Source organism: Mastigoproctus giganteus, chromosome 1 (assembly GCF_048544385.1).
Source record: "Mastigoproctus giganteus isolate SK-2022 chromosome 1, ASM4854438v1, whole genome shotgun sequence".
Classification (NCBI taxonomy): domain Eukaryota; kingdom Metazoa; phylum Arthropoda; class Arachnida; order Uropygi; family Thelyphonidae; genus Mastigoproctus; species Mastigoproctus giganteus.
The window spans coordinates 91,605,981-91,632,333 of record NC_143575.1 but is presented as its reverse complement, the minus strand read 5'-3'; the positions used below and the strand labels follow the sequence as shown (position 1 = coordinate 91,632,333).

The 26,353-nt window shown below is 36.9% G+C and overlaps 1 protein-coding gene across 10 annotated transcripts in view; it reads left to right on the top strand.

The window, feature by feature from the left end:
• Window positions 1–26,353, top strand: part of LOC150090991 (disintegrin and metalloproteinase domain-containing protein 11-like) — a 1,161,948-nt gene that overhangs the window by 934,826 nt on the left and 200,769 nt on the right. For 2 of the 10 annotated variants that reach the window (XR_016546962.1, XR_016546963.1), the window contains exon 29: window positions 812–906. The exons of the other annotated variants lie outside the window; for them this stretch is intronic. The gene's annotated coding sequence lies outside the window, so the exon portion shown is untranslated. The remainder of the gene's footprint in view (window positions 1–811; window positions 907–26,353) is intronic. 10 annotated transcript variants of the gene reach the window in all.

Below are 26,353 nucleotides of genomic sequence, written 5' to 3'. Positions count from 1 at the left end.
TGAGAGGAAGTGTGCAGTGCCATTAATTAAAACAACAAAAGTCTTCATAATCACTCTTAACTTGATATACTTTTTGTTTTAACATAACATGTGCCTAAAATTGTTGTAGAATGATATTTTGAAATTAACTTGATTCCTTGTTTAATGAATTTATGTGATTCTCTCTTTCAGTAATAATTGTTTTTATTATATCAGTTCTATTTAGCTTTCATATTTTATAGGAATTTGAAAACTAGTTCATGATTTAAAGTATTTAACATTTATTACTTTATGTATATGTTATCAACTTTACATTTCCAGCTTCTGATATGTGTAAAAAGAAAGCTCATAAATTTACTTTTTATATAGAAAAAAATTCTTAATATAGATTTAGTTTAGCTTGATCTGTTACAAAATATTTTATTCAGTTTGTTGCACTTTTTTTTTTAATTAAAATATATTAATAACATTATACTATGTCAGAAAAATTCAGTTTCAGTAAAATATTAGCATTATTAAGGTAAAAGAAAGGTCCTGATGTGATTGATCTTCATACTTTTTTATTTTTACCTTATATGCAACTGTGTTGGTGGACTTGATCTACATATTTTTAAACTTTCAGAATCTGCAACAATTAACATTTAAAGTGAATTTTTAAGGGCCTGGAGTGGTTCAAGATCACTAAACCTTTTGATTTCCATCATTCTCTAAAGCAGTTATAGTTAGGAAGGCTACTGTGCTTTCTTTTACTCTTATTTGTTGTATTAGAGCTTTGCTTTTGCTAGAGAGGGATTCATTTCAGAGAAATGGATTAGGTGACGCTATTTTTCAGAGGAAGCAGTATTGAAGAAACTAATGCGGAGTAAAACTTGTATGACTCTTGGAGCTGATGGGAGCCACCCTAAAGCCTTGAAGAAATTAGATGAGGTACTTGCTGAACCTTTAACATCCTGTTTTAATAAATCTATAATTGATGGCAGAATATCTTATTAGTGGAATTGGCAAATATGAATCCTTTCCTTAAGGGAGGGGATAGAAAGGACATAATCAGTTTATCTCAACTCAGTAGTTGGGGTAGTTTTGGCATGTGGTTGATATGAGTGGAACATGAGCACATATATCTAAACTAAATTTCACAGTGACATATCAACATTGGTTAATTTAACATAAATTCTGTCTTATCTGATTATCATCTATAATGTACTTTAGAGATGGTTCATGGAGAATGGTAACATGTAGAGATTTGGAAAACAGATTTTTTCCATGCAGATAAATTCATACAAAAATTGTCTACTTTGATTTCATGGTGTTAGTAAGTTGGTAATCAAATGGAATAAGGACAATTGTCAAGGATTTCTCGAATGAAGTTACTATTTCAGAAAGGGAACATTAATTGTTTAGAACATTTAGAACAATGATACTTCAGATGTGGACCATATCCTTGACTCTCTGTGGTTCTTAACGGGGATTGTGAAGAGCTGGGGTTGGAGGGAAAGAGCTGTGCAAAAAGTGTGGAAAAATAAAATATTTTCATTCAAAAATGGCATACAAGTGAGGCAGATACAATGATTGAGAAATATATATGTCTGAGGCAGCATAGATAATGATATATTGGAATAATATGAAAAGGCTGACAAAAGTGACAAAATATGATCTGTTGTTGCTTTTGAAAATTGCACAGAGAATTTATCAGAAAGCAGCACACTATTACTTAGTATTAATATTACAGTAAAACCCATAAATATTGTCAGTTTATCAGACTCATAAAGAGATTATTATCAGATTTACTGTTCTGATATGGGCCAACTTTTGATGGTTAGGGGGTAGATGGATTTATTTTGTTTTACAGAATAATAAATCTCTTATTATTCTGTAAATTTTAGAATGTGACATGTTTTAATTATAAAGCATGTCGCCTTCTAAAATAATAAACATTATATAAGAAATATTAGGAGTATTTATAATATATAAGAAACATATATTATAATATATATTATAAGAAATATTAGGAGTATTTCATGGTATAAAGTAATATCTTACCTTACATCATGACATGGTGTAAGGTAAAAAATATTACATAATATAAATTGGCAGTAATGTAAACAGTATTATATTAATATCATTTTATTGTAATATAGGAAATATATCATAGTGAAAGATGAAATTAGAACCGCATCCACTTTCTGCATTAGAACTACATGATTTATATTCTGATCCAAACTGATTGTATCTTTTGCATTATAACCATTTCACATTTCAGGCTATTTAATATGAATACTACAGTGAGACATAAATACAATTACAACTAGAAATGAAATGTGGTGTGCAAAAGAAGAGTCATATAACAAAAGTGATACTATTGGAATTTTTAATATCAAAAATTATGCCATATGGTTTACAACATAGCAATAGCAAAAAAAAAAAGCTAATTAGTTGCATAAGTGAGGGAGGATTCCAAATACTTGATAAAAATGGGAAATCATATCATTAAAATATAGAAATTAAAAATATATATTTTCCTTATAAAAACTATTTAGGTATATAGATGTAACACGAGTGCAAATCCCATTTAGAATGTTTTTAAGTGCTATTTTAAATTGTACACATTTAAGATAAAAATCTGCTTGTGTGACCTCTTTAAACTTGGCTAAAACATGTCATAAATGCTGTGAAAAGGACATTACTTAGAATCTGGATTTTTACATGAGCAAATATATTAAAATGAGATTAATTTAAAATTTGCAAACTCACTTCTTGGCCTGAAGGTGTAATTCAGCATTGAATCTGGAAATGTAACCAAGAAGCCAATTTCAGGATTTTGTTGCTAGGTAGTGAAATCTGTACTTTATGAATCAACAAACTAAAATCTGGACTTGTATATTTCCTTATGTAAAATCCATAATGCATGTCAGTTTTATTATTAAATCCTTAAAAGCTTTATTTAATTGAAACATTCATTCAACTTAGATTTTGACTCTGAGATGGACTTTTCATGATTTACTATTATTTTTTCTTTTTCTTTTTTTTTTGTTTCTTCCTATAGAATAATATTGATACTAATGATTTTATAGAATTCCGTATAAAATTTTACAATAAATTCAACTTAAATTACTGTTTTATTGTTTTTCAACCTCTACAAAGCTAACTGACTTGTGAAGAATTGTCTCAACCTACCAATCCCAAGCATTGCCTTAAATGAAATCTTGAGTTTTTATCTAATGCTTTAATGTAACACAAAGAACATCCAAAATAACAGAATAGCTTCTTTCCTCCAAATGAATTTTCTACATATCCCTTCATCAACTCATAAACATCTATTTTTATTTATCTATTATTGTACAAGTATATTTCATTCTTTTTTTTTTGGATTGATTAAAAAGTTTATTTGATGTAGAATAAATTTATACATTAACCAGTGATGTATAATCACATTTCAAAAATGCTAGCTTTAGTTAATAATGTTTCAGTTTGCTTTTAATGTTAATTTTTTAAAATTTTAATAGCTTTTAATTTAAGAACTGTACACATTTCTGTATTCAAGTTTTGTAAGCACCTCCTTTAGCTGTCAGAACAATCTCAGGATGTCAAAGCATAGACTCTGTTGAATGCTAAAAGTATTACACAAGGCTGACAGCCCATGCAGACTCAGTCACCTCCCCACCCCTCAGTTGGATTCAGATCCCGTAGCTAATTATTCCAGTTCTGGAGGAGTTTTTATGATCCTGGAATCCAAACTGAATGATCTGTGTCTTGTGACATGGTGCATCATCATGCCAGAAGTAACCATTACCAGATGGACAAATTATGGGTGTGAAGCAACAACATTCCAGTAGGCTGTGGGTGGTCAGCAACAACGTTCCAGTAGACTGTGGTTAAGATATTGATCCACTGATATCAGAGGAGCTAACATGTGTACCATGAAAACACCCTTCACGCCATCCAACTTCCACCACGAGCTTTGTTCCAATGGATTACGTGACTGGTTAAACAAAAGGAAAAGGTTGATGCTCTTTGCCACACCCATGACATGGAGGAAGGCAAAAGACCATGATAGTGATTATTACACATCTAATGTGAATGTAACTAGATTCTCAGTGAAGAATAAGCACAAGGTTGTTTACCCACATCTGGATTCACTGATGAGACCAATCCCTCACAGTGACACTATGCCAGTTTCGGTTCCTCCATAACATGGGCTAGATTCATTAGAAAATGAAATGGAATGCAGTGAAGGTGTGATTGGTGAGAACCTGAGAACTTCAGCCAATCCTAAGTACACTCCCAACAAAGAGACATTGGAGCTGGAGCTCTTTATCCCAGATGAGTTGAATGACCTCATTAGAGATCTAGCCTCTCAAAAGATAAAACAGAACTTCTTGCCTCGAAACTAAAGCAGAAACACATGGCGAAAAAGAATGTCAAAGTGTTTCACTATCAAAAAAGAAACATAGTTATGCCAACATTCATTACACTAAATGGTCAGCTCTGCTACTGCCCTGATATTAGTGAAGTTTTTAGGGAATTGTCACAAGTACACATTATAACCAAATTGTGCATCTTCATCAACTCCTCACAGCAAAGTTTGAAAGCTGTTCACTTGCATTACGTTGTTATTTCCCTCATTATTGACACTTGGCATAATAACTCTGTTGATTCATCCTATTGTCACCATCAGCATGGAACAACTGGAACCAGGATTCATCAGACCAGACAACCTCAAATGTCCAGTGTTGGTGCTCCTGTGTCCACTATACCTATGGCGCCTCCGTAGCCAGGTGGGGAGTGCAGTGCGTAGCACATGCTTCTTGATTAGACCGGGGTTCGAGCCCATCACCACTAAATACGGAGGATGCGGAAAGGTCAGAAAATGACCATCGCATATCCCCGGAGCAATATGGCCTTAGTTGCTAATGCTCCTAAAAAAACCAAACAACAACAACTATACCTATAATCTCTTGGATTTAGCTGATAAGAGTGGAACCAAGTGAAGTAATGCTCCATCTGCAACAGATTCTGATGCACTGTGCATCTCAATATACAACTTTTCCCACCACCTCTTTTATTCTGCATAATTCTTTTCAGCCTCTTACATCCATAAACTTCTCCAGCTACAGGACTGCTGTTCACTGGACCATTCTCTGTACACTGTTGTACATTAATATTCCAACTGGATGGTAGTGTTGTGGTACTTCCACCCACACATCTGGTGCCAGTTATCTTATCGTGCTCCAAGTCACTTGCATTATGTTATTGGGTCATTATCTTGTTGAGTTGCCAGCACACAAACTATCCCTCAGTATTTCCATAGTCTGTGACAGTATTAGCATTAGCATTAGTAGAGGCATATGATGCAAGAAAGCAAGCTTATTCAGCATCAGCCAAAAAAAAAAAAAAACACGCCACTCCCATTTCACCCCTCCGTTCGCTCGAAACACCTGTCCAGTTGAGCCTTAAATTTGTTTAGGCTATCAACTTCAACAACAAGTGATGGAAGTCGGTTCCACTAACCAACCACCCGCTGGCCAAAGGCAAATTTCTGCACATCTATCCGACATCCTTCCTTCCTCAATTTGAATTTATGCCCTCTGAGCTTATTTTTCTGAGCAAAATGAAGAATCCCATTGGCATTGAGCATGCTCAAACCATTCAAAGCCTTATACACCTCTATCAGATCACCTCACCGGTGCCTAGTCTCCAGACTCTGTAATTTGCAAAACTTAAGCCTTTCTTTGTAAGAGCAACCCTTTGTTCCATTCACTAATCTTGTTGCCCTTCTCTGTACCCGTTCCAGCAGCTCTACATCCTTCTTGAAATGAGGCCTCCAGACCTGTATACAGTACTCAAGATGTGGCCTAACCATTGCCATATACAAGGGAATAATCACCTCCTTATCCCTGCTAGAAAAAATTCCTGTATATCATTGACAAGACACCATGAGCTACTCTTGCAGCTCGTCTGCACTGCTCAGAGAACTTCATATCTGCCTGCACAATTACCCCCAGGTCCTTTTCATTCTCCCCCACTGTCAGAGTTGATACGTTGCTCTGGGGTTACTGTTTCCCATATGTATAACTTTACATTTGTCAATGTTAAACTTCATTTGCCACACTCAGCCCATCTGTTCAACCTTTCCAGATCCTGTTGCAGCAGCATAGCGTCAGTGGTGTCCTTAACAACCCTGCCAACCTTTGTATCATCTGCAAACTTGGACATTAAACTTGATATCCCATCATCAATATCATTCATAAACACCGAAAACAACAACGGACCCAACACTGAACCCTGAGGAGCTCCACTAATAACATTAGTCCACGTTGAGCAGTGTCCATTGATTACCACTCTCTGTCTTCTGCCACTCAACTATCCCCTTATCCATAGCAGCAATTTGCCTCCAATGCCACACTGCTCCAATTTGTGCAGCAGTCTTCCATGTGCAACAGTATCAAAAGCCTTTCTAAGATCCAAATATATAATATCAAAGTTATTCCCTGCATCCAGTTCTTTTGTGACTACATCATAGTATCCAATCAAATTGGTCAGGCAAGACCTGCCCTTAACAAAACCATGCCGCGTTTGAGCTATAACTGAATTCTTGTCTAGATGATCCTGCAGTGCTTCTTTAACCAGTGCCTCCATTAATTTACCTGGAACAGAAGTTAAACTAACAGGTCTATAATTACTTGTGTCAGCCTTTGATCCTCCTTTGTGAATTGGGGTTACATTTGCACATCTCCAGTCTATGGGTACCTCCCCTGAGTCCAAAGAAGCCCTCATAATTATGGCTAGGGGTTTGCTTACTTCCTTTGCTGCCTCCTTTAATATAACTGGATAGATCCCATCCACCCCAGGTGCCTTTTTTATGTTTATCCTCAACAATCTCTCCTCCACTTTCCTCTCAGTTATTACAAAATCATCCAGCTCACTGCCAATGTTTACTTTACCTACATCATTCTCCTTCCTGAATAACTCCTCATGCGTGAATGTAGATGCAAAATACTCGTTTAGATTGTTAGCCACTTGAGCAGGAACCTCAACTGTTGAACCATCAATATCCAGTGGACCAATCTGATTCATCCCTTTCCTTCTTGAGTTTAAATAGATAAAGAACTCTTTTCTGTTTTTCTTTGCATCCTTTGCCAAGGATTTTTCGTAGTCTGCCTTTGCCTGCCTAATGTCCTTTGTGACTTGGTTACAGACCAACTTATATCTATCATAGGCTTCCATGTCACCCATTAATTTGTATGTATCCCATGCATTTTTCTTCTCTGCCACATGTCTCATTAGTTCATCTGACAACCATTTAGGCCTAAACCTTGAACAATATTTCTTAGTTGGTATGTAAAGCCTGGTAGCCTCCAAGATTAGTTTCTTGAATGCTTCCCATTTTGAGTTTGCTGTTGGTAACATCATCAGTTGGTCCCACTGTATAGAATTTAAATACCATCTCAGACCATCATAGTTGCCTTTACGAAAACAAAAACCCTTCCCTTTACCTCTGATGGTAGTTACCTCCTTGAGTAAATCCCACTTCAACACACTGTGATCACTGCCACCTAGTGGTTCATTTATCTGCAGATTCTTAATGCATGAAGAATCACTACTGATAATCAGATCAAGAGTATTGCTCCCTCTTGTTGCCTCACGAACATACTGATTTAGAAAACAATCATCCAATAAATCCACAAAAGCCTTGCTAGTGTGCGAGTGACCAACCCACAAATTCCAGTCAATATCTGGGAAATTAAAATCCCCCATTATAAGACTCTCTGATTTACTGGCCCACTCTATTTCCCTGTACAATATCTTATTATACTCATCAGTGTCATTAGGCCTATAGCACACTCCTACTCTCAATTTTGATTTCCCTATGCTTATGTCATACCAAACTGACTCGACACTGCCCTGTCCATCGATGTCGACTGGCTTCACTTCCTTGGACTTTATGTGTTTCTTAACTAATAGCATAACCCCACCTCCCTCCTGTCCTGTCTATCCTTTCTATACACATTGTATTCCCCAAATTCCAGTTCCGCATTCCTTATATCTGTGTGACACCACGTCTCTGATATCCCAACAATATCTGCCTTTGATGTTTTGAGCAATACCTCAAATTCATCAAATTTATTTACCAAACTCCTAGCATTGGTGTACACGCAGGTATACATGCACCTGTTTCTATTCTTGGCTACCCTAACACAACCCATGTGTTTACTTGTATCGCAATGACTCCCAGCACTCTCTGAAATATCCTGCATCTTGTTTTTCAGGCTTCTGCTCATTTCAATAGAAGCAGTGCATGAATCACTTCCACCTCTGCCAGTGGCTACTGTTAATCTATTAGTCCTTGTATCCCCCCCAACTAGCAGTTTTCCAACCCACCTAACTCTGCCTCGACAGCATCACCAAAAATTCTTGCACCCTTTCTATTTAAGTGTATCCCATCCCTGTAGAAGCAATCTCTCCTGTTAACAAGTACAGTCCAGGCTGAAAAAAATTCTACCCCTTGAGCCTTGCACAATCCCTCCAGGGTCGAATTGATTGACAAGGCTCTCATCATATACTCCCTCCTATCGTATCTGGGCAGAATTGCAGACACTTTCAAATTCAACCCTAATTCACGGCTTTTTTTCAACAGTGACCTGTACTTGCTAAGTAATTCCGCCGGTCTCCTACTCTTAATATCATTAGTGGCAACGTGTACAACTATATCACCTTTTGTGCCCTTAAAAGATGATATCCGCTCTACAACGTCATCAACCTTTGCCCCTGGCAGACATACCCTGGTCCTATTCCACCTATCCTTTTTACAAAGCATGTTCCCTGCTTCCCTGACAATAGAGTCACCAACAACTACTAGTTCCTGTGGGACCAGCGCTGTGGGGGCTGCCTCTGTGTTGCCTGATGACCAAGTGCAAGCTCTGGCGTTGATGTGGGCGGCTGAGAGCTTGATGGGCTCCTCAATTTATTTCCTTCGAGGGCATCCACCCTGTCCTTCAAGCTCTCATAAAGGCCCATAACAACGCTGAGTTGTCGCCTGATTTCCTTGCACTCCTTACATCGTGCACACACAAAGACATCCCCCTTGGCAGTATCATGTCCCATACCCGACTGCTCCGCAAACATCAAGCAAACAGTGCATTTTAAAAGACTGTGATTCAGAGGGCAACTGCCCCCCTCAGTTCTCCCCTGAACCACAGCACTTCCATTAGCTTGAGCCTTTTGCTTTGCTGCTCTGGTCTGAGTCATGATTCCGATTTAATTCAATAAAATTTCAAAACAAAATTAAATCCTTAAGTTATATTCCAAAACAGTTATAATGCTATATTTATTTTTTCCAGTATAGTGGGTTTTCCACTTCACTCATTTAGATAGGCCTTCTTACCAGGATGAAAGTTATGAAAATGTCTCAATGTATTAGAACTAAAAGAATGCCAAGCTTTCGAATGGAACTTTCTGGGTAACCATATGTACCCTTCATGCCTAGGTGCCGTTCAGAAACTTCTTGATGCATATAAAGAAATGGGATGTTGTATGTCACAGAAATCTAATTTCTTAAAGAAGTCTAAAAGATATTTGCCTTTAGACTTATTTCCCAAAAAACCTTGACACAGTGAATAATTAATAGGGAGAAACAGTTGTTAAAAACAGTTTTCATTGACTTAACAACTCTGAACTCTGTGTATAAAGCATATTGGTTTAAAATATGAAAATATGGAAACTATATGTACTAGGCAAAAACCAAGAACATATTTTAAACCAGCGTGCAAAACTAGTTTGGAAAAGTATGTTCAAATTTTTGATGAAAAAAAAAAAAAAAAAAGTTTCATTTTGTTGACCAGTGTAATTTTTTCCTCCTGAAAAAAAGCTTTTGGGTTCCCTTCAATGTGTACAAATGCCTCAGGGTTAAAAACTCCCATAAAAGAAATCAGATAGACAGAGTTAGTTGTGGTCTTCATGTTGGCATTAAATCTTGAATATGGTTAGAATCCAGTAATATCCATTTGAATGGAACTATGCCTTATCTATCCAGAACTAGTTCATCAGTTTTGGAAGTTAAGCTTTCCACACACTGCTGACCGTATTGGACTAATGAAATCTCACAGCAGCAGTGCACATATACTTTATGAGGGTAATATGTGTGACAGTTTTCAGAACATCTTATTAGCAGAGCTGACAGACATCCTGCTCTGGAATGAAAGCCTCCTGCAGACTTCTTCGAGCCCTTGATCATGGCAACATGAATGTCCTTAAGTTTCTTTTCTCTAATCACTTTTGTTTTCCCACTTTTGTTTTCCCACTTTTGTATGTATCTGTCACTCCCTCAGTTTTCTTGAATTGTACAAGTATATAATACTTGACTTGTTTGGAGGAGTACATTCATTGCTGTATTTCACTGCAGATTCTTCTCTAGTGGCTTTATAACTCCAGTTCATAATGTAATTTTCCAAAATTAATATTCTTTACTGCACACTGCACACAATTCTTATAATTAATGATCTGAAATAGAAAGAAATGAAGAGACATTGTGTATCTCTTCATTTCTTTTCTTTTTGAATACACTGTACATATGAGAAAAGTGCAACAGTTTTCTACTAAAATGTCCAAATTCTTCAGAAGCACTAACTGTACTGAAGCAGGCAAATTTCATGCAGTACTCTATAAGATGCACTTCCTTTCTAAATGTATTCCTCCACACACACAATTCTCTTATTCTTTTTCGGCTAACTAGTCATCTGCATAATGTTCCCATCATTCCAAGTATTATCAATTATCATACAGATGTCAGTTTTCAAAAAATGCATTAATATTGCTGAGTGCCGATTCCTTAACCAGGTGACAAAACTTGCCTGTATCAGTTAGTGCTCACCTTACAGCAACACTGATTTAGACATGCACTAAGTATTTTTATTCTATTACTTTTCTATTTTTCTTTTATCTTCCTCTTTAATTGCTGTTATTTTCCTTTGTGAAAATTAAATACAGATTGTCCTCTAGGTTTGCTGTTTATTTATTTTTCCTTACAAAAACATAATTATTTATTTTTCTTTTTGGTAAGGTATTCTGAATCACATCTAATAATACCATAATCTCTTAACAGAAATTCTCAGAGCAATAACCAACTTTAAACTGCTGTTTTTGCTTTGTTCACAATGGTGAAAGCTTGGCTTCTGGTGAGCTTTTCCCTGCAAATTTAACTGGCTAATTCTGTTGCTTCACTGGAGAAATACCGTCTTCCCATCACTATTTATTAGTGTCTTTACTCGTGATCATATTGTTGTTTGCCTATCCCAAAAATTCCTTGGGATCTTTATTTCTGGGGAAGTCTGGATTTAAATTCTGTCACAGATTGAAGGTATTTCATAAAGACTTCTTCAATTGAGGCAGTAATTAACTGTAGAGTAATTAGGGTTCCCCATGAGTTATTTCAGGTTTTTGCAGCCCACACAACATGCAGATCAGTTCCATGAACACACACATTGGAATAGAGCACTATGACAAAACTAGTTGATGTACCAAAAATCTCCAAACAACCAACAAACCTTAATCTTTTTCAGCTTCTTATCATCTCTCAACCCCCCCCCCCATACTATCCATATTAAAGAACAACCACTAATGAAGACAAATAGTAATAAACTTCCTTTTTTTGTCCTTTTGTTACTATTTATCTTTCTGAACAGTCTTGTTTTTATTCAGTTTATCCACCTGATTCGTGCCCATAAATTCTTCAAAATACTGAGGTGCCTTCACATTGTTTTCCTTAACACTACTGAATAATTTTAAAGCCTGATTTATTTTCTTTACAACAAGTTTCTTATAACAAGTTTTTAATAAGGTTTCTAATAAAAATTTTTGAATAGGAATTTTTAAAAAGTTATACAATAGCATATTATTTTTGCTGTTTTTTTACATATTAATCATTCTCCCTGTTTGAATTCACATAATATCTCTTCCACAGAGGCCAAAATCCAACATTTTTCTCCTACATCCTGTTTTGTCACATTCTAGTTTGAAGTTCTGATACTAATTCTTTCCTTTATCTTATGTTTATTGAGTTAACCTTCCTTGATAATTTTCATCTTACATTACTGCATATTTACATCCACATAAATATGTGTATTACTCAACTGTAATTTCAGGCTCCATGTTTTCAGTCTTTTTTTATGCTCCCTTGATCTACTTGATTAATTTCATAATATCAAAGTACAGCAGAAGTAATTTACAGTAATATGAGGTGTGTTCAAGCTATAAGGTCTCCAAATTTATTTCTCACAAAATAATCAAAGTATACATGCAGAACTGCTTTTAGTCTAATGCCAATTAGTTCTAAATGTTTTCAGGAGATGACAGCACAATATTATGTGTCACATTGATTGCAGTGCCCTAAACAGTATACTATGTTTATAATACTTAAAATGGCATCCTTCATGTATACCATTAACAACACATCATTATCTGATTTTTGCATCTCACCTGGAAAAACCCAATTGAAATCCCTTGGGAAGTGTCGCAGATGTGTCCTGTAGGCTTTCTGGATGTGAAAAATGTGTGTAGCTGGGTATGTAAGTTTCGTGAAGGACAGGAGTCCTGTGAGAATGAAGCACATAAACCAAGACATTGAACCAGTCATTCCAAGGCTAACTTCCGCTGGATTGAGGAAATGGTACTGGTGATAGAAGATCAACAGTAGATGAAATTGCAACACCTGCAGCCATTTCTGTTTGGATCCATTTTTACATACACTGAAGATCTTGGAATGAGCAAGGTGTCAGCTCAGTGGGTTCCAATGCAGCTTTCTCAGAAACAAAACAACAGTTGTATCAACTTGTGTGAAGCAGTGCTCACTTGTGATGCTGCAGTGAATGGATCTTTCTTTTCCTCAATTGTCACAATGGATGAGACATGGGTTCCACTCTTCAATCCAGAAATGAACCATCAGTTTGCCCAATGGAAGCACACTGATTCACCACTGTACAAAAAGTTCCAAGTTGCTGCAAGTGCAGAGAAAATGGCGTTTTTTCTATCTGGATATTGATGGAATAATCCTTACACATTGTGTTGTGTACCCAAGGGCACTACAGTGACAGGAAACTCATATGAATGAAGAATTTCTAAAGAAAAAGTTCCTCCTAGCACTTCAGAAAAAACATCCATACAGACTGAATCATAGTCGTTTCCATCAGGAAAATGCTTGCTTCGCCCCATTGTTCTGGAAATGTGCATATTTTCCACACCTGTAAAAACAACATTTTTTTTAAAGAAAACAACATTAAGGTTATCCCACATCCTCCATACTCACCCAGACTTGCACCTAGTGACTTATTAAAACTTATTCTATGTTTTGGCTGTTCCCAATGGTGAAGGATACTCTTCGTGGCATAAGATTTCCTAGCCAACAAGCAGGCTGCTTCTGCCATTTACCAGTGAGCCAAACATATCTCCAAAGAAAGCTTTGTCACAACCTTCACAGCTCAGAAGAACAGGTGTGAAAAAGATATGCAGCTTCTAGGAGACTGTGTTGAAAAGTGAGGCAAGTGTCACTTCTGTATCTTGTGCACTTCATGAGAAATAAATTTTGAGACCTTGTAACTTGAATGCACCTCATACTGCTGGCCTACAGCAGAAATAATCTACAGTAATCTTCCAATTTACAAACAAACAGAGTTAGACAGAATTTTTGACAACACAAATTTGATGATTTACCAGCTCAAAGCTTGATCTTAAATAACCTTTGCTCAACTTCAACCCAGAAGACTCATATGAGTCTTCTGGAGACTGAATGTGTATTCTTATTCATGTTGAAAAGATGAAAGTCCATTCTTATTCACAATAAGAATTGGACTCTCAAACAATTATGAAAAAGTATTTAATGTATGTTATACAATGTGCAGTAAAATAGAGAAGTTATATATACACTGAAAGGACAGAATTCATGGTACCTGTTTCTTGGGCAATGCGACGCTGTCACTGCTCTCACTAGTGGATGAACCCATCGCTTAGCAGGTATATAGCTACACTGCATGACTGCATTGACATAGACCACTGGTGTACCTTAGTACATTGGTGCGCCACGATCCTTTACATCTATGCCTCAAGATTAGGAAAAATTCCACTGAGTTCGATAGCAATCACTATTTGTGTGCCTTGAGCGATAAAAGATTGGGAACCACTGACGTAGACAGTAATTCAATGTCAGTATGGATAAACATCATGAGTGAACCAACTTTGAAAGAGGGATGACAGTGGGTGCCCACTGCATGGGTCGCTCATGGGTGGTACAGAAATTGCATTATCCCCATTCAACAGTATCAAGAGTGTATTGGGAATATGCCATTTCCGGAATAACATCTCAACATGGACAGCGTTGTGGATGGAGAAAGGTGGTGGATGGATCACTAGGTGGCACCGCTCTTGCTTCCATGTGGCAGGGCTGGTAACCTGAGAGAAAAAGATAATCTCTCAGGGCCAAAAAAGAGCACATTATGAGTAAATCAAACTCTGACTTATCTGGGCTGCCAGATAAGTCACCTCAACATCTAAAAAAAAAAGATAGTTCCATTGCAAGAACTTCCAAATGCCAGAAAACTGAGACAGAGACACATCCAGTTCCAACTTTCTTGATCATTCACTCAACTGGTGAAAATGAAATTGGCAAATTCTCACCATTCAGAGTCCAAAAGGAGTTAGAAAGTAGAGCTGGATCTCCCAAGTCTGTAAAAAGACTGAGGTCAGGAGATATTCTTATCGAGACCTCTAATGCCAAACATTCTGATCATCATTTGAGTATTAATCTCTTTGCAGGTTTACCAGTAACTGTGACACCTTGCAGATCACTGAACACCTCTAAAGGAGTGAGATCAGACTGAGATTTATTAGATGTATCTGAAGAGGAAATGCTAGACGAACTTAAAGATCAAGGAGTAATTCAAGTCAAGAGAATTTCCACTAGAAAAGATGGCAACCTGATCCCTATACAAAATCTCGTCTTGACATTTAATACACAGCATCGTCCAACGTCCATTAAGGCTGAATATCTAGTATACAATGTCAGACCGCATTTTCCAAACCCACTATGATGTTTTTGATGTCAGAAGTACAGACTTTCCCAGACAGCTTGCTGGGGAGCCCCTACTTGTGCCAAGTGCAGTTCAGTGAAGTCTGTACTGTGAAGTCTGTGAAGTCTGTACTGTCCCTCAACCAATATGCCCAAACTATAAAACAGACCACCCTGTGCCTATGCTAGAACATGTCAATGCTGAAAAAACGAAAAACTTATTCAGAAGTATAAAACAAACCATAATGTTTACTATCAAGAAGCAAAATGGATCATTTCACCACCAACCCATCCAAACAGACCTACATATGCCAAAATCACCAAAAGATACCAGTCAACAGCAATACAAACTGAATTATCAATATCCCCAAAAGAGTCTTTCTCAAATTATGTCAAAACTCTATATAGTGCAACCCAAACTCAAGTAGTCAACACATCAATATCCATACCATGTGAAAAACTACACACCCCCCCCTGACCAAGAATTCAAAGAAAAACTTTGAGACATCAAGAAGAAATGGATATTAATGAAAAATCTGTAAATGATGGTGTCCTAGAAATTTTTGTCAAAGAAGATATGGACATGGGAAAGCCTTACTTTCCAAAAAAAAAAAAGATGAAAACAAGAGTTAAAAACAGAGAACTCAGCAACACAAAAACATTCTGAAAGCCTACAAGGAACTAATAATGAACACAATAATTCAGTGGAATTGTTGTGGTTTCCGTGCCAATATTGATAACATATGTGATCTTACCTCTAATTATATGCCAATATGTCTCTGCCTTCAAGAGACATATTTAAAACCTTATGATACACCAAAAGTGTCTTGGTATATTATCTTTAGAAAAGACAGAATCCACCAAAATACTGCACCTAGTGGTGTAGCTGTTTTAGTAAACCCACACATTCCTACCAAGCGTGTCTTACTGAATTTTCCACTTGAGGTAGTAGCCATCCGTGTAGCTGCTGACTTTGATGTTACAATCTACTCCTTATACATTCCACCAAGTGTTATCATTCAACAAAACAATCTAAATAGTCTCATGGCCCAGCTTCCCACTCCTTTCCTCATTCTGGAAGATTTAAATAGACATCACACACTGTGTGGTATCAACCACATTGATCAAAGAGGAAAACTAATTGAACAAAGTTTAGATGACAGCAACCTTCTTCTAAATGATGGGTCACCAACATATGTTCACCATCCTTCTGAAACTAATACTGCAGCCCTGTATACTACTCTAAATTAATATTTACTAAGTAAATAAATGCATGAGGCATAATACATTATGAATTGAGAATTTACTATAGAACATTCCATGAAATACACACCATTCTTTGTTCATAATAGCAAATTACAATGAATGGCATCGATTTAATAGTATCCCATATTGTTACTGCCTTCACAATGAGTTACCATGTATTGCACTACCTCGAATAAGGGATGCCTCCATAGCCAGGTGGGCAGGAGTGGCAGTGCATAGCACACGCTTCTTGATTAGACCGGGGTTCGAGCCTGTGACCACCAAATATGGAGGATGTGGAAAGGTCAGGGAATGACCACCACATATCCTCGGAGCAATATGGCCTTAGTTGCTAATGCTCCTAAAAACCAAATAACAACAACAACCTCGAATAAGCAACACTTCTCCAAAGAAGAAGACTATTGTTACTTATTCTCAGTGGATACCACCACCAAGGCAGCACCATTTCAAGGCTTCATTTGTGTGCGACCAGAGATCAGTCAAAATTGGATCTTCTACCATGGCAACACACCACCCAATTGTTGCTTCTCCATTACGGAATTTCTGGTACAGAAGAACATTCCAGTCCTCTCAAAGAAAATAGATAATTAGGTCGATGTCATTCATTGTATGATAAGGATTTGGATTATTTTGTCTTGACGTAACTTAAACGAGCATCAATTACAGAGATATGTCACCAAGTTGCCTTGGTATTACACTACCCTATAGAGAGATATTGCTATTTAGCAATATATTTCTCTTATAGAGCACTGCTTTTTATTTGAATTCTACAGTGCAATTCTGAGGCTACCCTTGAAGTGCCTATGCAGTGTGAGATTGATGCATTACTTTGCAAATCTGGTTTACTTTGCAGCAGTTTACAGTCTGAGGCTGTTATCCTACTTGTACAATAATTTATATATATATATATATATATATATATATTAGGCAGAAAAAAAGTAAACTGTTGTATGCTCTGGTTGGGCAGGGCATGTTAATGTTATACCATTTGTGTGTTGAGACTATATTTCTTAGTGGTGTTAACTTAATCTGAAACAGATTATGCATTTGCTCACAACAGTGCACATAACTGAAGCTATTTCCATAAGTTGTAAATTATCTTATGCCACCCTACATTTAATAAGTTTTTAAAAGAAAGAATATTGAAGCTTCTAGAGAAACATATGAAATGAAAATGTTTATTCTGTTGCTTTTGTTATAACAGGAATAACTCAGTTATGTAAAATCTTTATTACATTTAAATAACAGCTGTATTTCAAGGTTGGTGTCAGATAATTTTCCTTGCCTTTTTTGAAATAATGTCTCTATAGTACTACTACTACTATATATTCTACTTTGGCTGGCAAATGGCAGGTCCAACCTTGTAGCCTGAAAAAGTTTGTAATTAGTGAAATGTTTTATGGTGAGAAATACCAGATTTAGGTCATGTGGGGGATCCTGACATACATATATTTAGAGGATATTTTCTAATGTTTTCCACATGCACAAACTACCAGAATATTTTAATATGAATGGGATATGAATGCAATAAATAAAAAGAACAATAATTACAGTAAATAAAATACAGTTAAAAAACTATAATAGCAGATTAATCCTTCTATTCACTGTTTTCCCTCAATGCTAGTTTTATTCCTATTAGATCTATGGCCCTAGCCAGAATAAGCCCACTTCCTTCTAATGCCTGCTTGACAGGCATTAGAAGGAAGTGGGCTTATTCTGGTCCATCTTCCTCTTAGTCTGTCTCTGCACCTATTACCATTAATAAAAGGTAAAGTGCAGCCATTATCAACCCACTGCAGGATGGAAGCCTCCTCAACAATTCATGCTGAGGGAAATGGACCATAATCTGCCACGCTGGTCAAGTGCGGGTTGGCAGATCGACTGTATTCAGCAGTCAGGAGCTAGAACCCCGGTCTCCTCAAAGAGCGTGTGCTACTACTGCACCCCCACTCCTGACCACTTGGCTACGGAGGCCTCTCAATAATATCTGCTTCAAATACTGTTTAACTCATATCTTCTCCCAGCCAACATTTAACCCTTTGAAAAATATGTAAATTTATATTTTCAAGGTTGTTTCAGAAAAGTAAATATAATTGATCCATTGGGATACAAATTGGCTTATTCTTCCAGTCAGTAGATTCTGCCATCTTTTCTTTGTATTTCCAAGTAATAGCAAGCAGTGTATATTAAATGGTAGCAGGAAAATTGCTTTCAAAATTGGCAGACGATTGCAACTTTAGCCACTGTTATCTTGACTTGGCACATTATAACCTTAGATGTTAATGCAACATAAAATCCTTAAACAACCAACCAATCATTCATTGTAATTTGCTATTATGAACAAAGAATGGTGTGTATTTCACTGAATGTTCTATAGTAAACTACCCTAAAGTGTACAATAAACAATGATCCAATGCATAGTGATCATTTTTCCATACTAATTGATTTAATAAACAAGCCCTCTTATCAACCTACTAAAATTCCACAGTGGCTCACCAATAAAGCAGATTGGCAGACTTATAAAAAACTAGCTAAATTTGACCTGGAAATAATCCACGAATCCCCAACTGATGGAGTGGTTGACTATGTCACAAAAACAATATTACATGAAACAGAAAAAAACCGTACCAAAATCCTATTCAAAATTGCCAATACACCCAAAAATCTGGTGGGGTGATGAATGACGTGCAGCTAAAAAAGAGCAATATAAAGTGCAGAATACCTTTTGCAGCAGTCCAACTATAGCTAATCTATCTAGTATAAATGTGCCAGATTGGCAGACTTATAAAAAACTAGCTAAATTTGACCTGGAAATAATCCAAGAATCCCCAACTGATGGAGTGGTTGACTATGTCACAAATTGGATCTGCTTGGATCTGCTTTACTTCAACCATCAGTCAAGAAACCAATACACATAAAATTTGAAAAATAATCAGAAAAATAAGTGGCAAATACCAGACAACTCCTGTGCTTATCATGGAATAGAGGAGACAGAACATTTCTGACCCTGTTCAAATTGCCAATATCTTAGGGCAGGACTGCTGTGACCCTATGTACTGCCAGTAAGCAAATCCAAGTTTGCTGCCCCAAAATATTTGGATTAAAAAATAAAATAAGACTTAAATAATTATTATTAATTTATTGAAAAAGAAAAGAATTAAAACATATCTCACATATGATGGCAGATATGAAGTTTTCTGAGCAGTGCAGATGGTCTGCAAGAGATGGTCTGTAAAGTGGAGATGGTCTGCAAAAATTCCTGATATACAGGAATTTTTCTAGCAGGGATAGGGTGATTATCCTCTTGATAAGGCAATGGTCAGGCCACACCTTGAGTACTGTATACAGATTTGGAGGCCTCATTTTAAGAAGGATGTAGAGCTTCTTAGTACAGTGAAGGGCAACATGATTAGTGAATGGAAAAAAGGGTTGGTCTTACAAAGAAAGGCTTAAGTTTTGCAAATTACAGTGTCTGGAGACTAGGCACATGCGAGGTGATCTGATTGAGGTGTATAAAGTCTTGAATGGTTTGAGCATGCTCAATGCTGATGGGATTGTTCCTCTTGCTCAGAATAATCGCCTGAGATGGCATGAATTCAAATTGAGGAAAGATTAGCATTAGTATTAGTAAAGGCATATGATGCAAGAAAGCAAGCTTATGCAGCATCAGCCAAAAAAAAAAAAAAAAAAAACTTCCACTTCACCACTCCGTTCATTCGAAATACCTGTCCAGCTGAGCCTTAAATTTATTTAGGCTATCAACTTCCACAACAAGGGATGGAAGTCTGTTCCACCAACCAACCGCCCGCTGGATAAAGGCAAATTTCCGCACATCTATCCTACATCTTTCTTTCCTCAATTTGAATTTATGCCCTCTCAGGTGATTATTCTGAGCAAGAGGAAGAATCCCATCAGCATTCAGCATGCTCAAACCATTCAAGGCTTTATACACCTCTATCAGATCACCTTGCCAGTGCCTAGTCTTCAGACACTGTAATTTTCGAAAATTAAGCCTTTCTTCGTAAGAGCAACCCTTTGTTCCATTCACTAATCTTGTTGCCCTTCTCTGTACTCATTCCAGCAGCTCTACATTCTTCTTGAAATGAGGTCTCCAGACCTGTATACAGTACTCAAGGTGTGGCCTGACCATTGCCTTATACAAGGGAATAATCATCTCCTTATCCCTGCTAGAAAAATTCCTGTATATCATTGACAAGACACCATGAGCTACTCTTGCAGCCCGTCTACGGTGCTCAGAGAACTTCATATCTGCCTGTACAAATACCCCCAGATCCTTTTCATTCTCTGCCACTGTCAGTGTAGTACCACAGAGTTGATACGTTGCTCTGGGGTTGCTGTTTCCCATATGTAGTACTTTACATTTGTCAAGGTTAAACTTCATTTGCCACCTCTCAGCCCATCTGCTCAACCTTTCCAGATCCTGTTGCAGCAGCATAGTGTCCTTAACAACCCTGCCAACCTTTGTATCGTCTGCAAACTTGGACATTCAGCTTGATATACCATCATCAATATTATTTATAAATACAGAAAACAATAATGGACCCAACACTAAACCCTGAGGAACTCCACTAATAACATTAGTCCACAATGAGCAGTGTCCATTGATTACCACTCAACCACCCCTTTATCCATAGCAGCAATTTGCCTCCAATGCCACTGCTCCAATTTGGGCAGCAGTCTTCCATGTGCAACAGTATCAAAAGCCTTTCTAAGATCAAAATATATAATATCAAAGTTATTCCCTGCTTCCAGTTCTTTTGTGACTGCATCACAGTATCCAATCAAATTGGTCAAGCAAGACTTTCCCTTAACAAAACCATGCTGTGTCCGAGCTATAACTGAAGTCTTGTCTAGATGGTCCTACACCAGTTCTTTAACCAGTGCCTCCATTAATTTTCCTGGAACAGAAGTAAAACTCACAGGTCTATAATTACTTGTGTCAGCCTTTGATCCTCCTTTGTGAATTGGGGTCACATTTGCACATCTCCATTCCATGGGTACCTCCCCTGAGTCCAAAGAAGCTCTCATAATTATGGCTAAGGGTTTGCTTACCTCCTTTGCTGCCTCCTTTAATATAACTGGACAGATCCCATCCACCCCAGGTGCCTTTCTTGTGTTTATCTTCAACAATTTCTCCTCCACTTTACTCTCAGTTATTACAAGATGCTCTAGCTTACTGCCAGAGTTGAATACACCTCTGGCATTCCCCTCACTGAATAACTCCTCATGTGTGAATGTCGATGCAAAATATTCATTTAGTTTGTTAGCTACCTGAGCAGGATCATCAACAGTTGAACCATTGATATCAAGTGGACCAATCTGATTCATCCCCTTCCTTCTAGAGTTTACATAAGTAAAGAACTCTTTGCTGTTTTTCTTTGCATTCTTTGCCAAAGATTTCTCGTAATCTGCCTTCGCCTGCCTAACCTCCTTTGTTACTTGGTTATAGATCAACTTATATCTATCATAGGCTTCTGTGTCACATGTTAATTTATATGTATCCCATGCATTTTTCTTTTCTGCCATATGTCTCATTAGTTCATCTGACATCCATTAAACCTAGGATAGATGTAGGACAGTTGTAGGATAGATGTGCGGAAGTTTGCCATTAGCCAGCGGGTGGTTGATTGCTGGAAAAAACTTCCATCTGTCATTGTAGAAGTTGATAGCTTAAATAACAGACATTTGGAGGGAGTGAATGGGTAAAATGAGAAGAGGGGTTTTTTTTTTTTTTTTTGGCTGATGCTATATAAGCTTGCTTTCTTGCATCATGTGCCTTTATTAACATTAATGCTAATATAATATAATGAAACAGCAAACAAAAATAACAAAATAATTCTGAAAATAAACTTTAAATTCTAAATCGCAGTAATCGTACAATAATAAAATAAAAGGAAAATTATACAAATTTATGTTTCTTTGCATCTCTTAAAAGAGATGCTAATTTATTAATTATCTCATTTATGTTTATTTGTTCCAAAAGATCGTTTACTATTGAAATTAATGCCAAATTAGAGATTAATTGTTGAGACATTTTCAATCGTATATAATTTTTGATTAATTTTGAAAAATCGGCTCACCTGAGGAACTGAAAGTTGCCTCAGGTGAACTGATAACTGGTAAAGTTAGAAAAATTCTTAATGCAGCTGCTACATTTGGAAAAATATCTATAAAATCGTTTTTAAAAATATATTGTTACACTTCAAATGGAGTAATATCATCTAATTATTTGAAGCACTAGCATTATCTGAACATATTGAGCAATGAGACTTCACTAATCAGACTGGTGTGAAACCAGCCGGTATTTAAATAAACAAATTTCAATCCTGCAACTAAAACACTTTATTTACAATAAAATAAAATAAAATTACAAGTATATAGAATAAAAATATAATAATCTAAAACTGATGCGGTTTAATTTACAATAAAATAAGAAATGTAAAATAAAATATGATGATAAAAGTGAAATAAAATACTAAAATACTGTAACAACTGTAGCTTTCGGAGAGAGCGGTCTCCTTTCTCAACAGCATACTTCTACTGTGCAGCACATCCTTAAATAAGAGATCTATGGCACTCGTCACATGGTTCCTCAGGAATATGGTTGGAATTTCCCATTTGTTCACCAGAACCGGAAATGGCTCGGGAGCGTGCTAGCTGAAACCGTTCATCTTGTCCAAGAATAATGGTTTCAAAGAGGGGACGTAAGCATACACCCCTGTCTCTATTAATGGTATTGCTAGCTGCCCCAATACGTATATTTACGGTCCCAGAACCCTCATGCATGATCCGTGATGACAGCATCCTCCGGGGAAATTTGATGTTGCTTCTCCCAGAAGTGTTCTGCCATGGCATACTTCCCATAGTTTGCAGACTTTATTGCATTCATATGCTCCCCCAGACGGTCTTTCAGTCATCACCCACATAACACACCCCACAATTCGGGCATTTAATTTCATATACCACCCCACTGTTGGCTACTTTCGTTATGGGGTCTTTGACATGGGATATCACTGTGTGCAACCTCCAACCTGGGAGTTGCACACAGCATATCTGACACCCCCGAATTATTTGTGCAATGTGGTCTGAAAGGCCCGGATAGTACGGAATGTATGCAGTGCTCACAGGGGCGAACGGCTCGTTACGGGTGGACTCTGCTCCTCTATAAATCTGTCCAACACCCTCTGGGAGTATCCGCATTTCTTGAGGTCTGCCATGATACGAATAATTTCATTATCTTTATCCTCGGAAATGCGGCTATCCCCAGAGGGTGTTGGACAGATTTATTAGAGGAGCAGAGTCCACCCGTAATGAGCCATTCGCCCCTGTGAGCACTGCATACATTCCCTACTATCCGGGCCTTTCAGACCACATTGCACAAATAATTCGGGGATGTCAGATACGCTGTGTGCAACTCCCAGGAAGGAGGTTGCACACAGTGATATCCCATGTCAAAGACCCCATAACGAAAGTAGCCAACAAGTAATGCTAACAGTGGGGTGGTATACGAAATTAAATGCCCGGATTGTAGGGTGTGTTATGTGGGTGAGACGGGGGTGACGACTGAGTTATTTGGGGTTTTTTTAGGAGCATTAGCAACTAAGACCATATTGCTCGGGGATATGCGGTGGTCATTCCCTGAGCTTTCCGCATCCTCCGTGTTTGGTGGTGAAGGGCTCGAACCCCGGTCTAATCAAGAGGCGTGTGCTACGCACTGCTGCTCCTTCCCACCTGGCTATGGAGGCACCTGGCGATGACTGAAAGACCGTCTGGGGGAGCATATGAATGCAATAAAGTCCGCAAACTACGGAAAGTCTGCCGTGGCAAAATACTTCTGGGAGAAGCAACATCAAATTTCCCCGGAGGATGCTGTCATCACGGATCATGCATGAGGGTTCTGGGACCGTAAATGGCTTGAGAGTTTACGTATTGGGGCAGCTAGCAATACCATTAATAGAGACAGGGGTGTATGCTTACGTCCCCTCTTTGAAACCATTATTTTTGGACGAGATGAACGGTTTCAGCTAGCACGCTCCCGAGCCATTTCCGATTCTGGTGAACAAATGGAAAATTCCAACCATATTCCTGAGGAACCATGTGATGAGTGCCATGGATCTGCTATTTAAGGATGCGCCGCACAGCAGAAGTATGCTGTTGAGAAAGGAGACCACTGTCTCCGAAAGCTACAGTTGTTATGGTATTTTAGTATTTTATTTCACTTTTATCGCTTTTATCATCATATTTTATTTTACATTTCTTATTTATTTTATTGTAAATTAAACTGCATCAGTTTTAGATTATTATATTTTTATTCTACATACTTGTAATTTTATTTTATTTTATTGAAAATAAAGTGTTTTAGTTGCAGGATTGAAATTTGTTTATTTAAATACCGGCTGGTGTTGAAGTCTAATTGCTCAATATGAATTGTCCCAGCCTTGTAGACCTATTTGGAGATATCATTATCTGAACTACTGTAAGTTCTTCAGATAATGCTAAACCATCAATATCGGATTCATTATGATCAATGTCACTTATTATGTAAATCTTTGCAATGATTTAATAAATCGTCAACTGATCATTTTTAATTCAGAAATATTATAAAACATTTTAAATATTTCTATATGTTCTTTCATATCTGTAAATCTTCCAGTTAACGAGAAAATTGTTGTGTCCATAATTTTAAAGAAAAAAAATTGAAATTTTGTTGCAGATTCTGAATAGCTTCATCTCCACTTCGATTATGAAATCAAAATGACATTTTTTCATTCTTTTCCTTACAAACTTCTGGAAACAAAGCTTCAATGCCATATAGTTGTAATATTATTAGCTGTATCGAGAATTTTTTTTTGACTGCTTCCTCTGTTTTATTTTCTTTAAAATATTCCCTGATATTTTGTAGACTTTCAAGCACTACATATATATCATAATCCTTTTTTTGGAGCATTTTAATTATCGGCTTAATTTTAATTAAAATGGCATGCCAAATTATAATTGAACAAAGAAACTTATAAGATGTTATATTTAAGGCTATTGATTTAGCATGATTCCTTGTATCCATATTTTTATTTTCATCTTCAGTGAGTATAGCAAAATACTAGAAATGACTATTTTATCTGTAATATTTTGTGAAATTATTTCAATAATTTCATTTTGTATTTGATCACCCAAATAATGCACGATATTTTTCTATTCAGTTTTTTGAATATGGCGAATATATTCTGCCATAACTGAATCAAATTTAGCAGTTGTTTCAGGAAAAAGTTATCATTGTCATTTTCATATAAATCTTTTGAAGATCCCCTGAATGCTGTATGTTGCTGTGCTAAAAATTGTACTATATATATTATTCTGGATGAAATCCAGAACATGGGTATCCCCGTTTTGGGCATAGCCAAAGAATGGAGTGAATGTCCAGTCAAGTTGTGCAATTTTCTGATTATTGGGAATGCATAATTTACCTCATTTTGTGTCTCTGATTGTTTGATTGGATGCAAATTCGCTTTTGATTTTAGCAGGAAATACAAAATTATTCTGCTGTTGTTTAGTTGTTGTCATGCTGCTCTGCTGCCCTCGGTTATTGTGTGTTATTTCGTTTGCAAAAGGATGGATGTAAAAGTGTAACTGAATGGTGTATGAGTGTGTGATACCTTCAGAATACATGTTTTCAGTGTGGATGTTTGATGAAGTGTAACAGCTGGCATGCAAGGACTGATGAGTTAGATTTTTTTTTGCTTTCAATTTGTTTCATGACGATTTGATGTTTTTCACAGCAATTGTGTGTATGAGTTGTTATTGGTTTCTCTTTATATTAGTGGGGATGTGGGGGGGCAGCAGCCCCAAAACAAAAAGAAACATTTCTGTTGACGTGCATGAGCAATTCTCATTGTTAATGCACGTGAAATTGTCTAGTAATGTACTGGTGAGAAGAATCAGTGGTTGTATGTGGTGGTAATTTTTGTTAGTTGTTTTAAAAAAATTGCCGTTTTGTCATTTCTTTTTCTTCATTTCACTCTGACATATTGTGATGTCACA